A 20,857-nucleotide genomic window follows, 5' to 3' on the forward strand; every position below is an offset into this window, starting at 1 on the left:
TGTCCTCCTGCTCCCAGCCAGGCTCCAACCCCCAGCAGTCAGAGTGAGCTGGTGAGAAGCTTGTTTGTGATATTTCACAGAGACTGTACCGGGCACCTTGACTTTTGGCTTGTTGCCGTTTTACACATGGACTCAAGGCCAGTTTGCAGGAGAAACCCCCCAGTGCCCGGACTGAACTTGTTGGGTGTGTGCCTTAAACCCTCCCTTAATTGGGATTTTCGAGAGGGAAAGATGACCATTCCTGGAATACAGTGACTCCAGCTCCTCCAGTCGATTGGATTAGCAGGAGCGATTGGATTAGCTGCTAATGAGTAGTTGTCACTCGAGCTGATGCTACCTCACCGCGTTACTAAGCCAGCATCAGCTGCCCTCTGCACACCTTCCTGGCTTAAGCTCCATTTACATTCTAAAGCACAGTTTAAACAAAACTAGTAATTACTGGGGTGTAGAGGGGGAAAATGTGGGTGCAAAACTCGGTGCAACTCCAGGGGGGTGCAGAAGACTGTACAGAACTGTACAGAACTGCAGGCTGAGTGAAATCCTTAGGAAGAAAAGGTAAAGCAGCACATGCCATTGCATATTTCTGGGTATTGGACATTAATATGTTGGGAAGGAAACCATGTAATACACAGGAACTAGCACATTTCCTGCAGTTCTGGGGTTTGGGGATTCCTTTGGATTTTTTTTTATTGGATTTCTCAAAAGCTGCCTAACCTTGTCTTTCCTGTAATTCAGCTCATTCTGATGGTGATTCAATTGAAAAAAAAAAAAAAAAAAAAGAAAAAAAAAAGAAGAAAGAAAGAAATCTTTCCTCTAGCTAAAGGGGGGAATCAGTGTGTTGTGTGTGTGTGTGAGTTGTCAGAAGCCCTGCACATGAGCTCACATTCCACATACATTTTCCTCTCTGGTACAAGCACCTAAATCTGGTAATTAGCAGGACAGATAAGATTAGAGGTAACTGTTGGGTAGACATAGTTGATAGATTTTTTTCTGTGCTGTAACTTTCTGCTCTTTCCACACTTCTGGATGATTTTTTTTATTTTTTATTTTCACAGTTTCAATATATTTTTCACTCTGCCTGATTTTTCACTGTGCTAGTTTTTATTCCTTTACTCCTTCCCCCACACACTCTCTGCTCTTTTGTTCACTGCTTCCCTTAATCAGAACATGAACTCAATAGCTTTAGAAAGCTAGTTGAAATGTTAAAACCATGCTATTTAGTGGCTTCAAAATTAAGAAAAAATTCTCCCCACCTCCCCACCATAATTAGAAGGTCTGGTAGATTTTTTTTACCATAACAAGCCAAAAAGTTATTTTCTCAGCATCATTTTCGGTGGTTATTTATTAGGAGAAGAACTGCTGAATTTCTTTTATTGTTTCTGTGCTGTCTCCACCCATAGAACTGAAATTCCTGTATCTTCTTCCTCATGGTAAAAGCCATATAGAGAAACTTGGATTTGTAGGTGTCCAGATGCCAAAGGAGAGATAACAAGGCAGGCAAATCGAGAGAGATTCCATCAGCTTCCAGAAAAAGAAAACTCTAAAAACTGTCCTCTCATTTCCCTTCTGAAATGAAAGACTACAGCTATAGCAAGCATCTTGCAAGGCAAACAGGTGGCCAATGTGTTGGCTGGACCAAAAAGGAGCGTAGGAAGTGTTGCAAGCCTGGTTATAATTATTTCCTTGCTCTTTCCTGCTTACAGTGTTTCACTTACGTATGGTCTAGTTTTCCAAGCCTCCCTCTACCTGCTCAGGCTTGCACATTTATTTGGACCTAGGATTCAGAGTGTGATAACACAATCCTATTTACCAACACACAGCCTCTGCAAACTGCAGGAACTGCTCCACAGGGATCTGGGTGCCCCGTTTTGTGACACTAATCTCTACCCCTACTTGTTAAATTAAAATAAAAAGAAAAAAATAATAAAAAAATTCACATTTCAGTCATCACTTTTCCTTATTGGATTTGTGCACAAATTCCAGGTTTGCATGATTGCCCTGTTGAGGAAAAGGCCTTTGCTGCAAAGTGATAAGGGTTTGGCCCATATTAAGGGAGAGTAAGGGAGGCAAGATAAGGTCAGGAAGGGGAACTAAACATTAACACCACGGTTACTGTTTCTGAAGCACTATTTGCCCAGATTAATACAATTTGTGAAATGACAATCCCTGTGGTGGCTTTGTCCCAGCAAACGTTTGCTTTTCGGATTAAGCCTCATTTGATTTTATTTTCTATTTCCTTCTCCAAGAGCCCCGTGCACACCTCTGAATCCTGCTGACAGACACAGGGACTCTTTGTGCTGCTTCTTCCTCACTGAAGTGGAACAGGGAGAATTGCATTTCTTTGCTTTTCCTCCTGCTGCCCTGGAAGAGAAGAGCAGATGGAGGGGGCTGGGGCCAGCCTTTTCTCACACAGATATCAGTGGCCTTTATGGTCCTTTCTAGTTTGTGGATATTTGAAGAAAAGACCCTGGCAACTATCGATTCTTTTTTTTCCATATACCTGTACATGCATATATACACCACATATATGTATTGAAATGAAACACCTCTAAGGAAGATGACTATATAAATATAAACATATTTCAACCTCAGTCTGATGAAGTGAGACATGGGAATTTCTTCTTATAAAGCAGCAGCCCAACTGAGTTCTTTGAAACTGTAAAATACTCCCCCTCTCAGCAGTTACTGTCCTTTTAAAATCTGTCTTTCCTTCTCCCTTCCCTGTACAAGCTTCTAGCCTGGACATACCCATTCTTGTGAAATTAATTCACCCCTCCCATCCATCCCTAGACCTTTTCTTCTGCTTCATCTTTTGGGTGTCACTAATGTGACACACCATTTAAGATCAGCCCTTATCCCTTTATTCCTATCTCATTCCCCTGACTAGTTAGATTCATCTTAGCTCCATCAGGCTACCTTGCTTTTAGGCTGGAAGCCACACAGCAGTTGTTAGTCAGAGAATCACAGAAGATGATGAGGAAAGAAAAGAGGGGGAGAGCAGCCTTGCTTGGTACGAATCAGAGGGAAGGAGGTATTTTATAATGCTTTTGATATTTTTCTAGGCAGATCTTTCTCCTCTAGGAGGGACTTCAGGGACGTTCATCCCCCTCACCTTGGCTTTACCCATGCCTGGAGGCTGGTGCCTCTTCCCTGCTGCCAGCCCCGTTTTGCAGAGCTGTCTCAGGGAGGACATCAGGCTGCTGTGTCAGCGAGGCCCCGAACCTCTGCCCCAGCAAGGCTGCTGGAAGCTGGCATCCAGGGCACAGGGCTTGGAGGCAGGGAGAGAGGAGAGAGCTGGACGGTGATTTCTGCCCCATTAACTCCCCTCTCCCTGCAGTGAGGGTTTACGTAAGAGGGGATGGCGTGCGCCCGCTTAGCATGGCCAGGACATCTGGACTCCTCTGCCTCTAGAATGGCATTGTTTTGAACAATGTAACCAGGTAAATGCCTTGATAGACTAGACCACATCGCCAAGATAGCATTACTAATTTGATTATGTCACTGTGACATTATTAACCCACTCAACCATCCTTTAGATGCATCGCTGCATCCTGAACTTGCGCTGCTTTTCCTTCCCAGTGACAGACTAAGGGTTGTTTCTCCCTAATCTATTGTTCTACACAACTACTACTTTACACAATAATTTCTCATAATTTTCAGCTTTCCTAAGACCTAGCAAGCTCCCTGGCTTTTTCTTTTATATTTCTGAGTGTCTGTCTCTCTGTCTTTCTCTGCCTGTCTAATCACACTCTCTTCTATAATAATTTCATAAAACATTTCTTCCTTATTTTGTAACCATATACATAGTTCTTGAAGAATAGACCAACCTCTCTTTCACTCACCTTTAAAAAAATAAATCTCTGAATGTATTTTGCATGAAATCAGCATTGGATAAAAGGCAAATGCATTAACTTTCTCACTCAAAGGTGTGCTTTCTAATCTCTGAGCTGTGGAGATATACCCCTGTCACTCCCCTTTCTTCTGCTCTATATATTCTTTCTGTCTTTTCTCACCAATTTCACAGTATTAGGAGACAGAGGGTTCAACTCTCTCTCCTCTCTCACAGTGTAGCTGATAGCCTAGTGGAAAGGAATTTTCCCAAGAGTAGAGCCGAGGAAGAGACTCAGCAGAAATCTCCTGTACGAGGGTGATCATCTCATCCTTGTAAATGTCTAGGCTCTTTCAGCCTGAAGCAGATGATACCCTACCAGAAAGGTCTCCCCAGGTTGTGTGTAGCAAAGGGATAGCCACTAAAGGGAAGGCTCTCAGGCAGCCTGCATCTGCAGGCTCAATAATTGTGTTGTGCCTACGTCTGCTCTCTCCTCGGGTGCGCGCTGTGCTCTGAAAGCCATGGCGTACGCACACAAGTGAGCGTCACTCCAGATAGTGAGACTCAAATGCATTTTTAAGCCTGTGCTAAATCAGGACCTCAGAGTGTTCCTGGGAGGGGATTTCTTCTCTAAGGCATTGTGCAGAGCTGTCTCTTCGTATCACATGAATAACCGGGATATCAGGCTCTTAGAGCTAGAGATGCCTTCCTCTTTTTGTTATGCCAAGGAATCATTTCACTGGAACCTCGGCTCCCCAGACATCTCCCTTTTGCTCTGTTTCTCTACATCACATCTGTGTTCTGCAGCAGCAGTACTCTAGCCATAGCAGAAGCAACACAGGGATTCCACATAGGAATCCTCCCACATATGGGATGAGGGTGTCAAAAAGTAAACAACTCACTCCATTTGCAGTAGTTCCCTATGGCTCTTTGCATTGTAGTTTGCTCTTCTACTGTCCTTCAGTATGTTTTCTGTGTTTGAGTATTGGTTTTCCCTTGTCCATCCTGTGTTAGCTCTCTGGTACCCTTGTGTCCTTGTGCCCATGGCAGGAGATCTCTGTCTTTCTCTTAATGGGACATGGACACACTCCAAGGGCTCAGACACCTATTCTCATGAGCCTTTCCAGAAACCAAACTCTTGGAAGTTAGCTCCACTCTATCTCTCATCTGGACAAAGCCCACTCACTGAATTGACAGAAATTACCAGGACCAGTGGGGGAAAAAAAACTAAAAAGAGGTGTTAGCTTTTTACAGGACTAACAGGTTGAATCATCTTTGTGCCTTACAAGCACCAAAAAGGGTAGCAGGATCTCAAGGGAGCAGACTGGTGGGGGACAGGGCCTAACCTTACTCAGGCAGGGATTTGATACCCAGGAGCAGCTCCCCTGTGCAGGTGCACTCCAAAACAGAGGGATTCAGGCACCAAAGGGAAAGCAAGGGAACAATGCTATGGCACAGACTGCAAAGAAAAATAACACCTCATACACTAAATGCCTCACCTCTGGGCACTTTTCTGCCTTTAAGCTTTTGGGAGTTTTATGTTTAAGGAAATGCAGAGCTGAACTGAACCCTGTCTGGAGCACAATGCAAATATGAAACAATGATGAGTAATATTAAAATTAAGCTGGACAAAGAACTGAGAGAGTAATCCATAAGGGAATAATCTCTCATCAATTCCTTGGAGCCCCAATGCAGCAACTTATTAGCTCTTTATAGCTCCGGGGGAAAAAAAAGAAAAAAAAGAAAAAACAAAAAAAATCTAAGATTCCCTTAGCCAATTTGACTATGAAGAAATTTAATAATAGTAACAGTTATAAACATAGTGGTAGGAAGAAGTAATAAAAATAACAATACTAAGATGACTTCTAAGAAAAAGGAGAAGAGTCTTTACATGCTTGTTCATATAGTACTGCTTGCAAAACAGCAACATTTGTACTTCTGCATCTCTTTGTTCATCAGCTGCCACCAAATAAAGTACCTGCCCTCAATGACCACAAGAAAAAGAAAGGAAACACTGGAGTGGTCTGTCGAGCCCAGCTTTTATTTTGAATAGCTGATTTCTGAAACATGTGCAGCCTGAGCTCTGTCTCATTTGCAGGATACTCTGAGGAATGAGCCCTAATGCATTCAGTGGCCTGGCCAGTAACAATGCACAATAATAAAGGGGACTTTATGTTATTTACAAGAACAAGCTTAGTCTGTGTCAGGTATTGGTGAGCAGCTGTTTCTGCAGGTGCTGCACTCTCAGCTGAGCTGCAAGGAAAGTCAGCAAAGGGGTTTGATTTCTTTTCATCCCTGTTTTTACCCCTCAACAGCTGACGAGTGCTGCAGGATCAGGCTGAATGTTCCCTCTTCCCCCTCCAAACTGCCCGTGCTGCAGTGGGCTGTGACTGCCCAAAACCAGCTGCATGTGCCCTCCACCATGCTCATGCAGGCGTAAATCACACGCTCCAAAGAAACGTGGACCACGGGAGCGCTGCTGCACACAGGCTGCCTGCTGCGCCGCAGTGTCCAGGCTGGCCACACAGGCACAGCTTGTCTGGGTGATGAACACCCCAGCACAGCACCAGCACGCTCTGCTCCGTGCCACCAGGCCCCACAGAGTGCCGTGGTAGCTACAGAGCTTGGCACAGCAAAAAACAGCACGGCCTGCACCCACAGCCATTCCCCAGCATCGCTTCCCACTGGAATTTTTTGCTGCTTGGCAGAGAGGGCAGCCCCAGCACTGTGCCCTGCACATATGGGGTCACCTCTGGGTGTTGGTGTGATCTGCCTGTGTGCAAGCTGCTCACACAGCACACAAGCCCCACACACACAGCCTTGTTTCCCTGCTCCTTCAGCCCATCAGGCCCACAACACCTTTAGCACACGCTGGGGCAGCTGGTGTCACCCCCACAGAGCCAGGGGACAGCCGGCTGACCTGCCACACGCCCCCCAAAAACAGCAGCACCAGCACGAGCACATACACCTGGGAGGGAGGAAAAAAGAGCTAAAAAAAACCAGTGTACTAGTAGGAAAATAACACTAGCAAAGGCTAGCTGTAGAGGCATGTGCTCTCTGCTTCCTGAAGGGCTTCCATTTGAAATGCTGGAAATGTTAATAAGAGTTAACCAGGTGAGACCGTCAACAGAAGGGATAGTGGTTGTGTTGGAGGCTGCTCGAAACACCTGTCCCCTCTTACAACGAGCACTGCTCCCTGCTCCTCATCCTTCCTGTGCCGGAGAGGGGGAAAGCAGATTCCAGTACGGAATTCTCCTTTAATTGCTCTATAATGCCATCTTGTGGCTTCTTCAGTCATGAGGCCTGCTTTTTGTTACGCTTTCCCCAAATTAGGTGATTACCTTGCATAGACAAGGATGGGCAGGGGAAAAAATGAAAGAGAGAAGTAAAAGGAACAGTTTATGAGCATCTGTCCATATGTTAGGGGAGTGAATGGCTATAGGTGAGCCTATAATTTAAATTTTGAACTGACCCAATTGATACTCTGAAGCCACCTGAACCCAGTAAACCTTGACAGACTTCTTCTAAATAGTTTTCACATCTCTCAAAGCACCAAGGGATATGTTAAAAATTAGTATTAGTATTAGTATTAGTATTAGTATTAGTATTTAGAAGGCCAAGCTCAGATAATTCAGCTCCTTAGTTTGATGGAAATGTAGAGAGATGCCATTTCCAATGAAAACCTGGTGTTTGAATTTTCTCATTTGTGGCACAACCAGTGATAGCGTGGGGCTTTCAGAACAAGTGGAGTCAGAAAGGAGCCATGGTCAGGGCATGCTGGTCACTATTGTGAAAGATGAAAGAGGTGTGAGGGAATCTGCAGGAATTCTGAAATGCTGGACAAGCCAGGCAGCAGAAACAGATTCCTTTGTAAATGCTAGATACACAGCAGAGTGAGGAAAATATGTAAGGAAATGAACATGTCAAGAAATTACACCACACAGTCATTGGTTTCAGGATCTGCTCACCTAGTGATGATGCCAAACTTTGAACAAAAGCACTCAGCTCTAAGTGCAAATTTGAGTGCTTGGGATGTTTTTCACAGGGGTCCTCCATGTGTGATTGTGGTGTTTTTTGCATTGAGATAAAGATTCCCCAAAAAGTACAATTCTCAAGCTATTTGAAAAATCCACCCTTCAGAACCGGAGTCAGGTTCAACACAGAGACACCAAGAGCAGAATACTCAGGCCACAGATCTGAGATGCTGCCTCACTCTAAAAAACAAAACAAAACAAAACAAAAACAAGCACTATTGTCATAAGTGAGATTTAATGCTGCTGACTCCTGGTAAAAGCAGGCAAGCAGGACTTCATCCTAGGTGGGAGAAGGTACCAATACCTTTGGGATCATGTGTGCTGGCTCCCTTAATGGCTCAGTTATTTGGTACCTGCTCTGGGATCCACTGCTGTCTGCGCTCTGGATCCAAACTGTACCAGAGGTCCTGGTGGATTTTTGTAAAAACAGTCACTGTGGTTTTGCTAAAAAAAGCCACTCAGAACACAAAAGCTTCTTCATCTTTCCTCTGCATCACCTACCACTGTTTCTCATTAGTTTTGGCAAGTGAAGCCTCTCATAAGCAATAGTGGGTTTTTTATGAGATTTGAGGTGGCAATGGTAGCGGGAGTCACCAAGTGGAAACTTGGTTTTATTCAAGGGGAAAGGAGTTTTGGAAGGTGATATTTGAGACAAATTAGAGGAAAAGAATATAAAGAGAACCGTCACTCTTGAATAAGTGTCTGCTTCTTCCTTTTTTAAACAAAACCCTTGACTCACCTCTGTTCAATACAGGAATATTAGACAGAAGAGAAATGTTGTCATATTTAGGCTTTAAATTCAAATTAACAGGGAGGATGCAGTTCTTCCCTACCCCAATATAAACTGAGAACTGCTTGTTTGGTTTCAAAGAAAAGCATCTCTGGTTTTGTAGCAATAGTTGGAAGCATTTTCTATCACAGAAGTTTTTTTAGTGACAGATTTTTGCAAGAGTTGTCCCATTTGACCTGCGGTGGACTCCTTGCATGATCTCATTTAATTATGTCCTTTTGTGTCAGGTAACCTTCATGCAAGTGTTCTGTTGCCCCCAAAAACTCTTAGGGACTTGTTGCTTATTACTTTTTCTTTTTTTTCTAAATTCATCTCACCTGACTTTAATCACCTACAGTGTAAATGTCTCTGTACCAGTTACCTTGGGCTCTCACAGCATGGGTAGAAAAATAGGTGTTTCTGGACTGTGATTCATCTGGTCTATTTTGGATGCCTCATTAGGGTGAGATGATTCATAAGCGATGCTTCATTCTCTCCATTGAATAAAAGGGGCCTGGCTCTGTTATAGGCATCTGCATTTGTTCAGATCACTCCTATTCTTTGTTCTGGTTTGGAAGGCTTTTCCACATCTCTGTCTCCATTTCTAGACTAAATTTATTCACAGCCAGTCCAAGCCCATCAGTTCAAACAGAGATGCTCTCTCTCACTTTGGACAGCCAAGGAGCTCCAGTTTGCTGTCAGCCTTCGTCAGCTTTGGGGCAGGTCAAGGGAAAAATGTTACCAAGAGCTTGGGAGAGGCAATGGCCACGCCTCATACAGGTGTGATTCCCTGTATTCTACATGTCCATATGACCTCATGGAATCTTTGTTGCTCACATTAGGTGTTTTGCTAAAAAAAACCTAAACCACAAGGCTGGGAACGTCATCTGCTGTGTCTAAATTGGGGTAAATTATTGAACTGAAACATCAGCCTCAGGACACAAGTTTTTTTAGAGTTTTGTTTCCTCATTGGGTGGAAACCTGGCTTTCCCTAGCAAGCTACCAGTGAATTACCCATGAACCAGCCAAAAAGACTATTCACCACCTGTACCTGACCACATGAGCAGGGAGTTTGGCTCCTCTCCAGTCAGAAAAAACATTGAGGACAGAATCATTTATAGGGTAGCTCCAGTCAGAGCTGTCTTGGTCTCTTGTTTGCAACTGAGAGATTATACTTTGTTGAAACCTAACACAGGCTGGGAAGTAATAGGCCTTGTTATCAGCAGCAGCAGAAGAAAGGGTTTTGTTGTTGCTGGGTTGGGTTTTTTTTTGAAAGTGTTTTTTCTCATGTAGACCTTACTATGGGATTTATTGGGAACCTGCTCAATCCTTCAAATTAAACACAAGATAAACCAAAACACTGTTCAAATGGAATAAAATAAAATACCACCCATGAAATAGTCTGACTATATTTTAGTATTTCTTTTCATTCCAAACCAGTCCCAGTACCACAGTCCAGCAAACTGAAGCTGCCTGGTGCAGTCACAGGAGCTATAAATGCTCCATTGCACTGGCTTTTAAATTCTTCTTTACAAGGTGGAAGATGGGGCAGCTCTCTGTGCTTTATCTATTCCTTCTCCCTGTGGTGTTCCTGCCAGCAGCAATACTCGTTGTTAGTAAATGTGAGAGTGATTTTGTCCTCTTATGTACCTTGTCCATGAGGTAATGGCAATCAAACTCCTGCCTTTCCTACTGCAAACTTACCAGGAAAATATGGTACCTTTATTTCTGACCACCTTTTGTAGTCTGAGGAGGGAGAACTGTGTAGAAGCCCTTCTTGGGAAGTGAAGTTTCCAGAAATTTTGCTCCACACTTCTTGCTTGTCTTAGGGTGCTTGGTCCTGGTACCTGCAGGTGCACAGTTTTATTCTTTTAGCCTATGTGTTGCTTGCTTTTATGTCTGCTTCAGTTTTCACAGCTACAGCATCAGCTGTCATTGCCCACCTTGCTGACCTCCCCTGCAGTCAATCCATTCACTGAAACGAGTCCTGCATTGTAAGCTGTGCATTACTGCACAGAAATTCCACATTTCTGTTGTGGTCCCTCCTTTTCTGCAGTGAGCACAGTGAAGAGGGAGGCAATCCATGAGTGAAGTGACACATGTAAAGCCATTGCTGAATTCTTCCACTGTGGGATAAGAACTGCAGAGAGGAAAATGTATTCCTGAGCCCTTCCCTGTCTGTTGGCATCTGCTGCACTCTCAGAGAGTTTTGGACTTGGGAGTAGGAGTATAGGCTCTGCATAGAGGTCCAATTTGGTTAGTCAGCACTACCCTAGTTAGGAGTCAGCCTTGAAGAATTACAGAGGACAGAACATATTTTGGGTGTGTCTGGCTGCAGCAGCAGGGCACCAGGTACATTTTCATGGTATGTTTGTGGCAGGGTCACCAGTTAGTCTGGTGAAGTGGAACTTCACCCAAACAAGGTGAGCAAGTAGAATGCTTTAGCCCAATTTTAATGACATATCTTTTGGCACTCTTAGCACAGGACACTCTGTCTTTGCAAACCCACACTTGCAGCAGGGATGTAGCAGGATTGCTGGATTTCCCAGATGACTCATGTCCTAAGAGAAAGCACCTCTTTAGTGACTGATATGAATAATAAAGATATGGACCCTGCAAAGGCAGCATCCTGAGGGTGTTTTTTTATTTTTGAGGCTCCTCTGGAAGTGCTGGATATTCCTTTCATACCTTGAAGAGCAGTGACTGCTTCACTGCCTCCTTCTTCCCTCTTAAATTTGTTCTCCTCCCCACTTACTGCATTTAGCATCCTGTGAAGTAGTGCACTCCAGCACTGCCAGTGAAATAAACTGCCTGCCACCTGCCTACCTATCTGCAGGTCCATTTTTTCCCTTCTTCTGGCTGTAAATATGTTGGTCAGAATCAGAGCTGGCCCCTACCATCTGCATCAGGCTGTATTTCAGCACTGCCCAGGCTTGTTGCAGTGAGGGCTTCTGACTTAGGGCTGAGAACAACAATAAGAGCTGAGCTCCAGAGGAAGGAGCATGCATCAGGTCATTAATTATCCCTCTGCTTTTCTGGAAGCTGGGGCATGAAGATACCTGCTTTCTTTCAGATGAATCCCACCATCACATTGTAAGCTAACGAGGTGCAATCTTACAGCTGGAGGTGGATGAAGAATCTGAAACTGCTGTTTGCCTGCATGAACAATTGGTGGCAGGTGCTAAGCAGCTCCTTCAGAAAGTCTCACACTTCAGGGAAAACCATGAGAAAAACAGAGCAAGGAATCAAGGTGTGCTTTTTTTCCACTGGAGCATCTCTGTGTGTAGGTGATTTCCCAAACCAGAACTCCTCAGAACTTCAGCACTGCTTTGAGCCAGAATGATTTCCAGGGGCCGCCTGCTGCTGAAGCAGACGTCTCTGCCTGGGCTCCTCTGTGGGGGACTTCACTCACTCAGCAGACTAACAAACAAAAAACTCTCCAGCAGGTTAATGGGAGGACCAGAGCAGAGAGGCACTTATGTGCTTACAAGCCACGGAGGGAGCACAAGATGTATTGATCCATGCTCCAAATCAGGGAAAAGCACTAGTGAGGGACACAGGATGCAGGGTTATACTGGGCTACCCCTGTAAGGTACCACAGTGTAAGGGTGAACTGCCTCCCTTTACGGTGGCTGAAGAACAAGCAAGTAATGGATTTGGCCTCCCTCAGCTTCTCTCCTGAAGGTCACTGTGCCCAGAATCTATACTCTCTGGAGCATGGGACACTCTCCTTCAGGCCTGATTACACAGACTGAATTCCCCTCAGACAAAAGTGGGAAGGTGACCTGCTTTGTACTAGCTTCAAAAAATAAGAATAATTTATACCAGTAAGACACCATCTGAGACTGAAGCCTTAGTAAAGATACTAAGATTGGATCAGACTTGGTCCATTGTGGGGACAGCAGAAATTCTGCAGGAATATTATAATAGTTTTTTTTGAGACCTTTCTGAGATTATATGAGATGAAATGAGATGACAGGGAATGAATGGTCTTGTAAAAAAGGCAGGGATGAAATCTGAAGCACACAGCCCTGGGTCTGCATGCTTGCAGTACCTGGTGCTGGTACAAGGCACTTGTGCCTGTCTGTGGAACCAGTTCTGCTCCTAAACACAGCAGGCTATCACTTTGCTGTGTGCATGATTTAATTCCCCTTATTTCCTTTTCCCCTCATGGTTCTATTTCTTCTTTTCCTTATTCTTGTCTTCTTCTTTTTTCCCATTTTTCCCCTCTTACCTTCTCCCCTCTTTCTCCTTCTTCTGGTTGATTATCCTCCAATCCTTCATTTCTTTTTCCTCTCTTCTCTCATTTATTTGTTTAGAGCAAATTTTCAAATCTATAAACCTATTACAGCAAAGAGACTGTGTTGAGGCAGCTTTTGAGCCTGCAGATGTGGTAGGTCCTGGATTCCAATAACAGAACTTATTTGGAAAAAAACATTATCTGTAATGTGGAAATGGTTTGGCTTGAGGCTAAAATTTATCATCATTACCCTAATATCATCTCAAGCTTCAGCTCTGGCAGCAGCTAAAGAAAACACCAAGGCTTAATTCAGTCAGTGCAAGGAAAGAGAGACAGAGGATGGAAAATATGATTTATGATGGAAATCAATGCAATCATAATACTTTATGCTTGTAAAATTGGGCTGTTCCAACAGTGCTCACAGATTGTATAGGCAGCTCTCCACCAAAAAAATCATGGCAAGATAGAATGCACTAGTATGATGGTGCAGCTGGCACAAAGGGATAATATTCAAGGTTTGGGGTGTGAATGGGAGCAGTTTTTGTTTTGCTGCGGGTTTGCTTTCCTTCCTTCCTTCTCCAGGGATCAGGCAACTTCACTCAGCTGAGGTCTATCTCTGCAGGACAATAGAAAGATGTTGTCCTGCAGCTCCCAGAGGGTAGAGGAGGGGGGGAAAGGGAAAGGGAGGGAAGGATGACAATCTGGAATATGAAAGGAACGCTGACTAGTTTTCCAAGTAAATGGCAAGATCTGGCAGGAGCAGTATCCCCAGTGTAAAAGTGAAAGCAACAACGTGACTCATTCCTCTGCAGTGCGGAGTACCTCTCAGAGACCAGCTGAAGTATATTTACAAAAATTTGAATCAGGCTGTTCACCTCAGCTAAAGACAGACAAAAGTGATGAGGCCTGGGAGGTTTGTTCCTAATGCAGAAAACTAAAAATCGTACGAACTTTTAAATTTGACCAAATCCTGACTCCTTTCATCCCATAGATAAAATAAAAGTTGCAGAGATCACGGACAAAATGCTGATGTAAAGTTGGGTTAGCTCGTATGTAGTGTAAAGAATATGACTTTTCAAAATGTTCTATGCAATTTCCTTGAACAATTCTTGAAGGATGTTCTGCACTTTGGTTGTATGGGTGGGAATATACCCTTGCAGCATTGCCCGTCCCTGGAGAAGCAGGACAGCTTAGCATCCCCAGCAGCCAGAATGAAGGGATATAGTTATTCTTAGTGAATGTAAAGAAACATGCTCATTTATTTATACAATTTCATCAAAGGTGAAATATATGACATCTAGGACTTGCAATTCAATGCAAACTCTGTCCAAAAGATGGTCAAAAGAGAGCACTTACATTCTTATTTTTCAATTGAAAGTATCTTTCCAAACAAACCTGTCTTTAGTAAGATGCTTTTTAAATTCTTTTTATATTTCCTGATATCTTGAAAAATACATGTCTCTAAAAGTTGGGGGGGGGGGAAATTTGGAGATTCCTCCTTAAAAATAATCAAAATTTCAAGATATCAATTTATGATTCCTCCCTCTTCTTCTGCCTCTCCTCAGGCAGAGTAGATGCATGCAGTGATTTAGATCTAGAGCCGCTACAGAGGAATACATTGCAATGCGGAGCTGGGAACCCCCCACTTACACATAAAGAGGGGACATGCTGGAGCACACCCCTCACTGCACACCAGAAAATCCAGACAAGGTCACAGCTAACAGTAGAAACCATTAGGAAGACAGGTTTTCTTGTCTTCAGGGATGATAGGAAGTTTTTTTTGTAAGTGCTGTAGCCAGCAAAGGCAGAGTCTCCCTGTCCCTGCACAGCTCTCAGTAACTCTGTGAGAGTGACACAGTGGCCAGCATTGAACAAGTCTATTACAAACAGGCAAGAGAAATCTGAGAGGAAATGCTGCTTGGGGTGACTCCATACCTGAACTTTCATCAGCCATGCTGAGGCGTACCTGCTGTCACAGGGGCCTGCAGAAATATGCAGGTTTGCATTCCCAGAAGGACCATCACAATGAAAAGACCATCACTGCACAAAAGTAGTGCAGTTCACCTTCCACTCCCAGGGCCAGAGCTAGGGTTACCAAGGACTTTGCCTTATGCTGACAGGGACATCTCCATCTGTAACTTTAAATGCTCAAAGCTTTCAAGCACTGTGCTCTTTGCAGGAATGGATAAAGAAAGAAAAGTACAAAGGAGCCTTTAGTCTATTCTTCTCCATCTCATCCACTTCCACAAGGACATTCTCTGTGGTGCCAGAGAACTTGTGTCCCTCTCTGATCCAAGCTTTTCAAATGAAACCAAGAGGAGGCTGATTTTTAACAGACATTATGTCTTATAGATACCCTGTTACATCCCATTGGTCTCTGGCTGTCATTTCTGTCACCTCCAGCCCAGATCTTACTAGCTAGTCCTCTTCCTGTTCCCCTCCCTTGCATCCACAGCTTTCCACCACTGCCCCACACACCAACACACAGAGAGTGCACACACCTGCTTCACAGAGATCTGCTTGTGAAGCAGGTTGTTGTCTGATGGCCTAATTTCCCTGATGGATTAACAAATGACTCTACCACCTTCTGTAATTCTATCACATTGTCCCCACACTCTTTCTTGCTTCTGGAAAAGTTTGACAGCAGTAGCAAGGGATTGGAGAGCAAAAGGTCCACTGAATGAAAGCGAATTAAAAGTCTTGAACACCTGCAGTGTCAGTGTTGGACAGCCATCTGTCCCTCATTTGAGAGCACCATTACTGTCTGCCATACCTAATGTTGCTTGTCCCAGACAAATGTTAAGATGTTAACATTTAAGATGTCCCAGACAAATGTTAAGATGCTGCATGGACTAAGTTGATGCTCAGGGCCTCGCTTTGCAAATCTATCCTTTATTTTAAAGACAGAAAGGAAGGCATTCCACCAGTTTGTCTTCTAGTCCATTAAGAAGATCAGAAGATTTACACTACACATTAACTCCTTTTGCTGTTCAGGAATGTTACCTCAAAATAAACCCTCTTTAACACACATCACTTTCTATCTGCACACTGCCTAACGTACAGAAACACCCAGACCAGGTACAAGAGTATTTTCTCTTCACAAACACACACACACACATATATATACACATAGATATATACACATATAAAATGGTTTAAAATATGCTAGACTTATGCATATGCATGCCTTCACACATGCACACACATGCTTCACACGCATAAGTGATGAAATTTTTCATCAGACCAATGTGCTGGGAGCAAAAAAGAGCAATAAGAAGCTTGCTGGATGTTATATTTTTGAGCATACTGCCCACCCAAGAACAGAAGAAATAAGTCCTTAAGGACCTGATAGGTCCGAAAATTATGTACTCTAACAAAATAAGTTTAGCAGGAGAAAATCTTCAAGGGCCTTTAGAGGAAGCACAGAGAGATATAATTTTTGTTTTCTAGTATATTTCTAGTTTAAAGAAAATCTGATTACCCATCTCCTCACAGACTTATTTTTTGGTATGTCAGTTGAATTGGCAGAAGAATCACCATTTTTGTGTAGGAGACAGAAAAACAGATTCTGTTTGCCGGTGTGCTTGAGAACTGTCTTCTGCTAGTTAAGCTTACTATGTTTCCTTGTCTGTGATGATATTGAAACCAAGAGATCTCAAAAGCCAGGAGAAATGGTTGTCACCGACTCATCTACAAATACTGCAGAGCCTTTGCTGTAAACTGGGAAATGTTGTGAAGCAAAACCAGCAGTCATTGGTTTTTTTTCTTCTGAGGACTTACTGTACTTCTACAATCTTGTCCAGACACCAGTCAGGTTCAGAGTTGGAGTAAGAGGGAAAGTTTTAATCAGAGGAGCGGAAGTTTCACCATCTTTGCCAAGTGAAAAGTCAAACTATGTAGATCCAGTCAATTTGACAAGTCAGTGGCAGTGAATAAGATCACATCCCTAGTAAATAAAACCCCATATCACATAACCATTACCACGTTCAGCATTTTATAGTGAATCTTGTTTACTTTTAAGCACAGTGGTTAAGGCTGAAGGTTCAGAGAAGCTATTACATCTCTACATCCTTGGAGATTGATGTTCAGTCATGACAGAAAGAAGAGGAACATGAAGGCCTTACTCGTTAATTGAGAACCAGAGACTGTCAGTTTAACATTTTTCTCTACCGAAGTCATGGAAATAGAGACGATTTGAGTGCTTCATATTTCTCTTTCCATCACTTCAGTTGCATATTAAAATCGTTTCAGAGCAGCTCAGGAGTGGTGATCAGTAAAACCAGAGATAAGGTGCATCTTGCTGCCACCACTGCTCTCGCAGGGATCTCTTGGGGATGAAGCAACAGCATCAACACGGCTGAGCACAGAGGGGCATGACAGTGTTCAGAGAAGATTTTCTTGGGAGGGGGTGTTTGGTTTTTTGTTGGTATAGGCAGGAAGCTTAAGATGTTATCTTCAGGCTACAATGTGTGCCATTTTAAACACACTGCTCTTAATAAATACCGACAGCAAATCAGGACAAGAACAGACGCAAGTTGTTTCAGGCGACTTCTGTCAAGTGAACAGTAATGCGCCAGGATTAGTGGCAATCCTCTCCATATTGAAGAGAGCAAGTCGCCTGCAGATGAAGTGCTCCAGGCATTGCAGTGGGTTTATCAAGGGGTCCTTGATATTCTGGAGCAGACGTGCAAGTTGCAACATTATCAGTAGCTTTTCAGTTCAGCCATCTCCTGCTGAAAACTGGGTGGCAGTAGTGGTGGGAGTGGGAGGCAGCTGTTTTAATTCCAGATGCATCCTAAATAACCCACATCCCAGTGTTTTCCAGACTGCTGCCTTGCCCCCAGTGATGCTGCTAATGCAACTAGACTTGTTCTTAATAACTAAAATGTTGAGAGCATGGTATTGGCAGGGCAACAGTTTGAGCCAGTGAACCATTAACTTCCATCCCATCGTTTGTCATCAAAGTTCACTGGGGCTCAAAAAGGGAAGGGTGACTATCACCAATGTCACCATCCTTCCTTATACCAAGTGTCCCATGAAAATTCCAGCCCAGAGGACAACCTTTTATGGTATAATTTCATTAAATAAGTGCTAATGTCTATGGCATATTATTCTTCTCTCCATGCTGAGAAAGGGAATAGTTGGTGAGTTAATTCTTTATATATGAAGAAGACATCTCTTGCACACTTCTGACTTAGGCTCTCTTTGGACTGACAGTGTTGAAGTGGTACCAGGCCTATTCTTCCTTTATCTTTCAGCAGCTTTATGCCATTCTGCTACCTTAAGACTGCCTAAAAACTAGAATTAACAAATTTCATTGAGTTACCATGAGGGAACCCTCATAACAGAGCCAGCTGTGTTATTTTACTAATAATGCCATCAAGGCTGGTTTCCAGAAGAATCTATCTGATCACTGGCATCTGGTTGGAATTACTTTGTACATTAGCACTGAGAGCTGACTCAGTCTCTGGGCACCTCAAAGGTCCCTTTCAGGCACAGATTGGTTTGCTTGCTAGATCCTTGTCCACAGCTGAGCATCTAAATTTGTATTTCCAATCCAATTTAAAAGAAACATCCCAAGAAAAATCAGTCCCTGTAAGACCTGTTGGCTGGAAAATACCAAAAAGATGGAAAATTAAGATAAAAGCAGCATCTCACATTCCATGGAAAATATTTCTAAGAAACCTGTCACCACTTCTGGGATTTAGCTGTGCAGAACTTCTTGCTAAGAGTTTTGAAAGAGGTAATTAACAAAATACATATTATGGTCTCTTTGAAGCTGCAAGGTGGGGTCTCGGTCTAATAACTTTTGCTGCACAGTTCCTGTCTTGACCCACCTCCATCTAGAGCTCAGGAAACATAAGTAAAGGGAAACCGCTTTGGAAGTCCTCCCTAAATTATAATCAAGCACAGAAAAAGTCTTTTCCTTGCTCATTCTGAGTTTACAGCTAGCAGGAACTTTTCTTGCCCTTTTTTTAACCCCCTTTTTGTTTGTCTCATTAGCCTTCCAGCAAAAAATTCTCCATTACACATGATTCTGAAAGGGTCTGTATTCTCCATGCAATTTTTATGCAGTATATAAAATAAATAGCTTAATCAGACACACACCAAAAGACGAATACAGACACACACAGAGTGAGAGACAGCAGGCACACCTGAGACTGAAGTGCATCCTGTTCATAAAGGGAGATATAGTGCTGATGGCATTTCACACTGAGGTATCCAGGGACCATCACATGGCTTGATGAGACCAAGGAAGCTCAATAGACTTTCCAAACCTAATTAGTACTTAATGATCTGGAGAGACACGGATGTCCATCACCTCTGCTTCAGCCCCTCTGTTCTTCCTCAAATTCTTAATTAACCTTTAAGGAGATGATGTGCTGATGAGTTTCCTAGGATATTGCATTGATTTTTTTTTCCACACACGCACACGTACACACTTGTGCACACGCTCAGCCACACGACACATGCCAGCTCACATATTAGAGAAGCTCAGGTACAATTCCTGAGCTCCAATGCACTCCACACAAGGGCTCTGCTGATCAGTGTTTATTAATGAAGCGCTGCCTCGAAAATTGTTAATTGATGGCAATGTACAGAACATTGTCTGGAATTTAACCTTATTCATCATTTAAGTATGGGGGAAACTAGAGCGTGGTGTTAATTAATAGTGTAAGAACAAAGTTGGATCGTTCTGCTGTGGATTTGAAAAACAAAACTGTAAGTGCAAAGAGAGGGAGAAAAAAGCTGTGATTAAATATAAAACCAGAGCAAAAAACTGAGAGAAAATGGAGCCAAAGCCAGTGTCATATTCAAGATGACTCACTTTGTGGTGATAATGAAATAAAAATTTTCTTGTGAGCTTATGTAATATTTTACTGTTGTGTCATATTTAATCAACTCTGAGTTTTAACAAGCTAAGTAGAGGGTAGGGGGAAGCTACTACCAATGAAGTGAAAACAGATTAATAAGTTTTGAAAAGTTAATAGACAAATTTTCAGATTAAAAAAAAAAAAAAAGAAAATAATCAGTGTTGGTAGCTGAATTCACCAGGGGGAAAATGACAAATGGAGAATGCCTTACTTCAAGTTCACTTAATAACAATCTAAATATATGGTGATAATGTAGTGTGCAATGCTAACAGCTGCACTCTTCCAAGCTTGTCTAGATGTTTTCAATGGCTGTTTGTTCTCCAAGTCATAAGCTTGATTAATGGAAACCTATCTACTCAGATATTCATTTAAATGATTTATTACCACAGGGTCAACACACTGTGGTTTGAGTGTGACTTTGCCTTCCAACTGGACTGTTGCCCTTGCTGAGCACTTGAACCACTTGAGTTTGGGCTCAAAATCTCAGTGTACAGGCTTCAGCCTGTTGTTTTTGGATAAGTGGGCTGCAGTTATGGACCAATCTTTTGGTCCATGCAGGAATTTCTCTGCCACAAAGACCTTTGACCTGCTGCAGATCATACCCAACACAGAGGATAGCAAGGGGACAGCATGGACATTCCTGGCTGTGCTGAAAAGTCATGGCACTGTTCTCTTAGAGACTAAAGACCAGTTTCTGCCTATGATCAGACAAAGATGTCTGTGTAGAGCAGGGGCTGAAGCCTAGCATTTCCTTGGACCTGTCTTCTTCTGCAATTTTTGTGTTTACATCAAATGGGGGTCTTAACCCTTTAAAGAGATATTTCAGTGACTCCTAGGTTTGAAAATGTGGAGGATGGTGTGAACATGTGGTGTGCTCCCCACTCCAGAAATCCTGTCATGTAAAGAGAGAGGGTGGTCTAAGGAAAGAGAGGAAATTAAAGAAGAAAATAAAACAAAAAATACCAAAACAAACAAACAAATGAATAAACATGCAAAACAAAAAATGAAACAAAAAAAAAAACAAAAAAAAAAAAACTATACCAAGGGAAAAGTAAAAGTACTGCCACACTTTCCTGAAATGTGGAGGATGGTGTGAACATGTGGTGTGCT

At 42.9% G+C, this 20,857-nt stretch overlaps 1 protein-coding gene across 16 annotated transcripts in view; it reads left to right on the top strand.

Annotated features, from left to right (window-relative positions):
• The window catches only part of CELF4 (CUGBP Elav-like family member 4), a 705,470-nt gene that overhangs the window by 352,374 nt on the left and 332,239 nt on the right, over positions 1 to 20,857 (top strand). The window lies entirely within an intron of this gene.

The sequence above is a fragment of the Parus major genome, chromosome Z (genome assembly GCF_001522545.3).
Source record: "Parus major isolate Abel chromosome Z, Parus_major1.1, whole genome shotgun sequence".
Classification (NCBI taxonomy): Eukaryota; Metazoa; Chordata; class Aves; order Passeriformes; family Paridae; genus Parus; species Parus major.